At 41.4% G+C, this 7,876-nt stretch overlaps 1 long non-coding RNA gene across 1 annotated transcript; it reads left to right on the forward strand.

The window, feature by feature from the left end:
• The first annotated feature begins 1,328 nt into the window (after positions 1 to 1,328).
• LOC142071924 (uncharacterized) lies at positions 1,329 to 7,573 on the forward strand. Its single transcript, XR_012668173.1, has 2 exons — positions 1,329 to 2,780; positions 5,744 to 7,573. It is a non-coding gene; the product is annotated as an uncharacterized LOC142071924 (long non-coding RNA).
• The last annotated feature ends 303 nt before the right edge of the window (positions 7,574 to 7,876 follow it).

Below are 7,876 nucleotides of genomic sequence, written 5' to 3' on the forward strand. Positions count from 1 at the left end.
TCAAATTCATGCTGACTGTAGAAAATAGAGAACATTGTTTCTGTAAAGAAATATGTACAATTAGCTAATTGTCATACCTTTTCCTTTATAGGCACTAACATTTGTGAATTTGCATCCATCTTGATTTCATTTGTTGACAAAGCTCATCTTTAATAGTGAAAGCTTTAAATTCTCCAAAGAATTTTTTACACCAGGTAAAGTGACTCATTAATCACTCAGGCCTATCTTGCTCTTTCACTTCCAGCCCAGAGTAAGGTATGGTGTGTAGGTGTGTTTCCTTGGGAGGGGACCCTGGGGGAAAACATGCACTAAAGAAGCAAAAAGAGGAACTACACAAAAAATGAGGAAGCTAGTTAATTGGAAATTTTGAAAAGCAGCAGTTACCAGAGCGAAATACCTGCAAGCTGGATGGAGACTACTTAGGGGTGGTCTACACTAGGAATTTGCATTCAAACCCTTGAAGGATGGAGATATACCAACCTAACCCTCGCTGTAGACAATATTCCCATAATCCTAGCTAATGCCTTTTAGGGAGGTGGGTTACCTACGCCAGTGGGAGAACCCCTTCCTGTAGCATAGGTAGTGTCCACAGTAAAGTGCTATGGTGGTGCAGTTGCTTTAAGTGTAGACATACCCTTAAAAACACCATAATAGAGGCTCAAACTAAATGCATACCCCAAATTAAAAAAAAGTAAGAGGACCAAACAAAAATGCCACCATGGCTAAACAACAGATTAAAAGAGAGAGAAGCAAAAAGGCATCCTCTTAAAAATGGAAGTCAAATCCTACTGAGGAAAATAGAAAGGCGCAGAAACTCTGGCAAGTCAAGTGTAAAAATATAATTAGACAAGCCAGAAAAGAATTTGAAGGATAACTAGCAAAAGACACAAAAACTAATAGCAATTTTTTTTAGGTACATCAGAAGCAGGAAGCCTGCCAAACAGTCAGTGGGGCCACTGGATGATCAAAGTGCTAAAGAAGCACTCAAAGAAGACAAAACCATACCAGGGAAGATAATTGTTGCTCACTGCAGAGGATGTGAGGGAGATATCCACACCTAAGCCATTCTTTTTTAGGTGACAAATCTGAGGCACTGTCCTAGATTGAGGTGTCTGTTGAGGAGGTTTTGAACCAATGAATACATTAAATGGTAATAAAGCACCAGGACCAGATGTTGTTCACACAAGAGTTGTGATGGAACTTAGATATGAAATGGCAAAACTCCAAACTATGGTATGTAACCTATTGCTTAAATCAGCATCTATCACCAGATGAATGGAGGATAACTAATGTAACACTGATCTTTAAAAAAAGGCTCCAGAGGCAATCCTGGTAATTACAAGCCAGGAAGTCTTATTTTAGTACCCAGAAAACTGGTTGAAACTAAGGTAAAGAACAGAATTATCATACATATAGATGAACACAACATGTTGGGGAAGGGACAATGTGGCTTTTGTAAAGAGAAATCATGCCTCACCAATTTATTAAAATTCTTTAAAGGTGCCAACAACTATGTGGACAAGTTTCAGAGGGGTAGCCGTGTTAGTCTGTATCAGCAAGAACAACGAGGAGTCCTTAGAGACTAATACATTTATTTGGGCATAAGCTTTTGTGGGCTAAAACCCACTTCATCAGATGCATGGAGTGAAAAATACAGTAGGCAGTATATATATTACAGTACATGAAAAGATGGGAGTTGCCTTACCAACTGGGGGGTCAGTGCTAAGAAGGCCAATTCAATCAAGGTGGAAGTGGCCTATTCCCAACAGTTGACAAGAAGGGGTGAGTATCAACAGAAGGAAATTACTTTTTGTAGTGCTAACAAGGCCAATGTAATCAGGGTGGATGTCACCCATTCCCAACAGTTGACAAGAAGATTGTTAGTATCAACAGAGGGAAAATTACTTCTTGTAGTGACCCAGCCACTCCTAGTCTTTATTCAGGCCTAATTTGATGGTGTCCAGTTTGCAAATTAATTCCAGTTCTGCAGTTTCTCACTGAAGTCTGTTTTTGAAGTTTTTTTTGTCAAAGAATGGCCACTTTTAAGTCTGTTATTGAGTGTCCAGGGAGATTGAAGTGCTCTCCGACTGGTTTTTGAATGTTACAATTCTTGATGGTTGATTTGTGTCCATTTATTCTTTTGCATAGAGACTGTCCAGTTTGGCCAAGGTAAATTGCAAAGGGCATTGCTGGCACATGATGGCATATATCACATTGGTAGATGTGCAGGTGAACGAGCCTCTGATAGTGTGGCTGATGTTATTAGGCCCTGTGATGGTGTCCCCTGAATAGATATGTGGGCACAGTTGGCAATGGGCTTTGTTGCAAGGATAGGTTCCTGGGTTAGTGGTTCTGTTGTGTGGTGTGTAGTTGCTGGTGAGTATTTGCTTCAGGTTGGGGAGCTGTCTGTAAGTGAGGACCGGCCTGTCTCCCAAGGTCTGTGAGAGTGAGGAATCATCCTTCAGGATGGGTTGTAGATCCTTGCTGATGCACTGGAGAGGTTTTAGTTGGGGGGCTGTAGGTGATGGCTCATAGTGGCATTCTGTTACTTTCTTTGTTGGGCCGTTCTGTAGTAGGTGACTTCTGGATACCCTTCTGGCTCTGTCCATCTGTTTCTTCACTTCACCAGGTGGGTATTGTAGTTTTAAGAAAGTTTGATAGAGATCTTGTAGGTGTTTGTCTCTGTCTGAAGGATTGGAACAAATGTGGTTGTATCTTAGGGCTTGGCTATTGACAATGGATCATGTGATGTGGTGTGGATGACAGCTGGAGACATGTAGGTAAGTACAGTGGTCAGTAGGTTTCGGGTATAGGGTGGTGTTTATGTGACCGTTGCTTATCTGCACAGTATGTTCAAAGCTGACTGTGAAGAGCTACAAATGAATCTGACTAAACTGAGTGACTGGGCAACAAAATGGCAGATAAAAATCAATGTGGTAAAGTCTAATTGAGGTTCAAGGATCAAAGGTTAGTCAGTAATATTTTATGTGCTTGACCTGTAGAATGACAAAAACTACTGCACCACGCATTTGACTTAAGAAAAAATTGCAATCCCTAAGAAACTATTAGACACTAAACTTTCCTATTGCATAAAAGTGATGGACAGACTACATACTAATTCAATTTAAAATTAAATATTTAAAGCTGAATCAAATTAACTTATTACCAAATGTAAATGCTAAAGTTCATTTTGTTAAACTACCTTTACATTCAATGAATTTGCATAAATCACACAATTAAACCTTTTCATTGAATTCTGTTTATCTATGACTGTCAGATTAAAAAACAAAAACAAGAATTAATGAGTCACAGTTCTGAAACACATTGTTCTGTTTATGGAGAGCTTGTGAATCTCCATCTGTTATTTCCTAATTCAGTAGTTCTCTATCTTTTTCATGCTCTCTTAAATTTAATTATTTAGTTTGGTTACCTCCTTTGGACTAAATTATTTTTCCTCCAATGGTCAGGTAAAATACCTGCATTATTAATGGAATTTTTTCTTTTCTGGATGTAAAGATTATTCAGTTCATGCCAAAATGATATAGTTCTTGCTTAGGCTACAGAAAAATAGGAACTCCAGGCCCCAGTCCTACAAATACCTGTGTACTTGTTTACCTTAGGCACGTGTATAAATATTTGCATGATCCTGGGCCCTATTGAACAACCCCCTCCAAACTCACTTGTCAAATGTTCTTGAAATTGCTGGCACTCCTCTGTTGGGCTGTCAGTCAAAAGCAACCCATTTATATGCCAAAATTATGTTTACCCACTGGAGGGAAAAATCATTCCAGTAATTTGACATTCACCCAACTTGCAATGAAAAGTCTAAGATGAGGCAATCATATGGACAGGTACAGTTCTGCAGCACTAATGTTCCACCTGTCCTTCCCCTCCCCCACAACAATCAGTTTCTTTCTTCAGGACATGTGGAATTTTAAGGCTCCAGGATTGCAAGTTCATTTTTATTATTGTATCTCACCTTGTCGGGCAACTTAACATATATAAAATTAACAAAACCTACAGTTCATTACTTACCCAGGAAGAGAAATATAGAAAGATAATAATGAATTGTCAGATCCCCAACAAAAGTCAGCAAAAGAATGTTTCTCATGAACAACTGATGGCCAACTTCTTTGATACAGTCAGGGTGTAGTACACAAGTGGATCCCCAGACCTCTCCTGGTCTCTGTGCTGGAGATAACAAATACATAACACGGATAACATGTGAATGCTATCTTGATCATTGAAAGAGGTATCACTTTCCCAGAAAACTCTGAAGGTTCTGGGTCAGGTACAGTCTACTTTAGTCCTGTTTCTGTAGCTTGAAAGTTGTCTTGCACCAGTATGTACCACTCTCTTCCTAACAGCAGAAAAAGAAAACCGTAAAAAATACAAACTTTTAAAAAATAAATATTGTTAATCACTTCTGCAAGGGCCATCTGCCTGCTGAATAGCTGTGGTCAAATTGACACAGCTTCCTCAATGTAAAGGAGCCTTAGGCTACATCTACATGGCCCTGCAGTTTGGACTACAGGGGTGTAAATTACAGCACATACTAGTATGCTGTGCTATAACTTCATATGGGCTGCATCATTCATTCATTGTACGTTATTAGAGTGTGCCTGCTCTTTGTAATGAGTGTGTTCCAGTCCAATTCACCATGAGGAATCACATTGCAGGATGCCTCACTATCCAACTGAAATTGCCCAGAGCATTTCCTTATTAACATTGTTGCCTATACAGAGGTAGGGATTGGCCCTTGTTGCTTTCCTGTCCCAACAGCCTGAACCTTACATGCTCTAATTCTCAAGGAGACCGTCATAATGTCATCCCCACTGTCTGACGTGCCATCCCCTCTTGTACAAGTCTGACTGAATATTTCTGAGGCCGTTCTCTGCTCTTGCACACACTGCTAAAATGGTTCAACTTGCCACATTCCTTGTACTGCTGTCCTAGGGCAGGGCACTTCTCTCCTTTTAGCCTCTCACACTGTCTCAAACAATAAATGCTTCTCACTATGGGTATGGAACGCTGGCCACCTGTTTTCCTTTGCTGTTGGCTCACTGCATATTCTTCTGGGGTGTTAAGCCTCCTGGGGTTTTCACTCTTTCTCTTGAGATTTCTGCCGCACACACCATGTCTGAAGTATCTGTCTAAGGTGAGATTGCCTTCCTGGGGCAGCTTCTCCTTCAAATGGGGACTTCTAATGCTGCAGACTGGTGTGTGTACAGAAGTAACAGGGGTCTATCCCCACCCTTTTGGACTGGTCTCTAGTAAAAAGCTTGTGCCACTGCATAATTTCATTCTGCTTTGGGGAACAATAGGTCTCCAGGGCTCCAAGGACACTGTGAGGCTTGAGGCAGGGGTGAGCTCATCACTACTTCAAGCCTTAAAGCAGTCCTAGGTATTTCATTAGCACAGAGTGAAGCTGAAAGCCGCTTAAGTTGAACAAGTAGAACTTTATTAAACCCTGTGCACCACTCTGTCTATGCTGCTTCCAGCATAACTCCCTGCATTCCCTGTTCTGCTGGTGTTCCATCAGTAACAGTCCCCCTAGAGACATTGGGCAGTCTGACTTCAGTTTCACTGATCATGATACAGGTCCTTCCTCTTAGACTGTTCTAGCCCTAAGGTCTCCCCAAATCCCAGGTAACTTTGCAGTTAATATACACTTCTAGCCAGGGTCCCTAATCTGTCATGTCTGCGTGTTTATAACTCTATTTCTGTTTGTGTTGTGTCACAGGGAAAGGCTGCAGATAAGACAGGACTAGAAGTGCCTGTTTGGATTACCTTGGGACTTTGAGGATGGCTTGACTTAAGTTTGAACTTCATGTTAATAAACCAGGTTCCAAGAAGGACTGTTGCTGAACTCTTGAAAGACTTTGGTGAGTTACTGAGGAGCTGAAGAAAGGAAACTGCGATAGGGTGCTGCACAGCCACTCCTGGCTACAAGGGGATGCTTGGGAGGTGGACAACCCTGTTTCATCTTGCTTATCCTTCTGTCCCACGCTAACCCCTTTCAGCTGCTTGTTCTCCTTATAACTACACAAACAACTACATTATAAAGGTTGCACCATAAAGCTAAGCTTGTACTTGTAGGTAAGCTCTTCTTTGTCTTTCTGGATCACTACTTAAGGCATAACAAAAGGGTGTAATGAACAAATGGAGAGTGGATGAGGATTTGTTAGTAGCTTACATACAAGAATGGCACACATTCTGTTTAATTTTTCATCACTGTGCAGAATACATAAAGTTTGTCTCCAACAGAAAAATGCAAATTTCAGATATCATTAGACACTAGCTAAAATATTACTTATTAACCTCTTTAAAATTGGTTCTTTTAACCAACACACTTTCATATAGAATCATAGAAGATTAGGATTGGAAGAGACCGCAGGAGGCCATCTAGTACAAACCCCTGCTCACAGCAGGACTAACCCTAACTAAATCATCCCAGACAGGGCTTTGTCAAGCCGGGCCTTAAAAACCTATATGGATGGAGATTCCACCACCTCCCAAGGTAACCCATTCCAGTGCTTCACCACCCTCCTAGTGAAATAGTTTTTCCTAATATCCAACGTAGACATCCCAGCCTGCAACTTGTAGGGGGCAAAAATAAACTGTTCCTCACACGTTCTTGTCATCCCAGCCGGCAACAGTAGGGGGCAAAAATAAACTGTTCCTCACACGTTCTTGTCAACTGCTGGAAATGGCCCATCTTGATTATCACTACAAAGAGTTTTTTTCTCTCCTGCTGGTAATAGCTCACCTTAACTGATCACTCACTATCGTTATAGTGTGTATGGTAACACCCATTGCTTCATGTTATCTGTGTATATAAAATCATCCTACTGTATTTTCCACTGCATGCATCCGATGAAGTGGGCTGTAGCCCACGAAAGCTTATGCTCAAATAAATTTGTTAGTCTCCAAGGTGCCACAAGTACTCCTGTTCTTTTTGCGGATACAGACTAACACGGCTGCTACTCTGAAAACTGCATCATGGGAATCTCTGCTCCAGATGTTAATAAACCTACACCTGCACACACCCAGCTCAGCAATTATCAGACCAATTCTAGTAATAAATGCTTGATTGATATCCAAAATACTGAAGCAGCCTTGTTGCATTGTGAGCTCTCTGGAAGAAAACACCACCCATAGCCAAGAGTGATCAGCTCCTATTGTCTAGACTAAAGGAAACCCTTAAGTCATCAGTTTAAACAAATCTAGAGTTCCCCCTTGAACCATTGTATTTTCTCTACAAAAATCCCTACTCCACCTCCAGTCAGTGTTCTGATGCTTAGATCCAAACTCTGCATCAGTTCCACTTGGACTCCATCTTCTCCTGACTGATCGTGCTGGAGGCTCTGCCTGTCTCCAGCACCAAGGATCCTGAGCTACCACCATCACCTGGGAACCCCGACCAGTTCAAGCCTCGTGGAGTGGGTGAGATCCCCCTCTTTTCTCTCTCTTTCTATCTTAGGTATTAACCTTTAATATCGTATGTTATGTTGGTTTAATCCTCCTTGTGTAGTTATCACTATTATTCAATAAATAATGTTTATGGTTAAGCTACTCTCTCTCTCTCTCTGTGCACTTACTCTTTTGGGTTTTAGCTTCCCCCATTTACTCTGCAGCAATGCTTCTTTTACCTAAGCTAAAGATCCCTGTAGCGCCCAAAAATACTGTGGGGTTTGCTCATCAAGTGGGTTACTACCAGAACAATTGTGACGTGAAAGTGGGATAGGGACGTCTTAAACCTGTTGCACATAAGGGGGGCGCGGGGGAGCAGCTGAAAGTGCTGCTCAGCCTAGCCTATTGAGACCAGGGGCACATAAGCGTGACAGCTTGAAGGTGCTGCTTAACCCAGCCCATT

Source organism: Caretta caretta, chromosome 4 (genome assembly GCF_965140235.1).
Source record: "Caretta caretta isolate rCarCar2 chromosome 4, rCarCar1.hap1, whole genome shotgun sequence".
In the NCBI taxonomy this organism is placed as follows: domain Eukaryota; kingdom Metazoa; phylum Chordata; order Testudines; family Cheloniidae; genus Caretta; species Caretta caretta.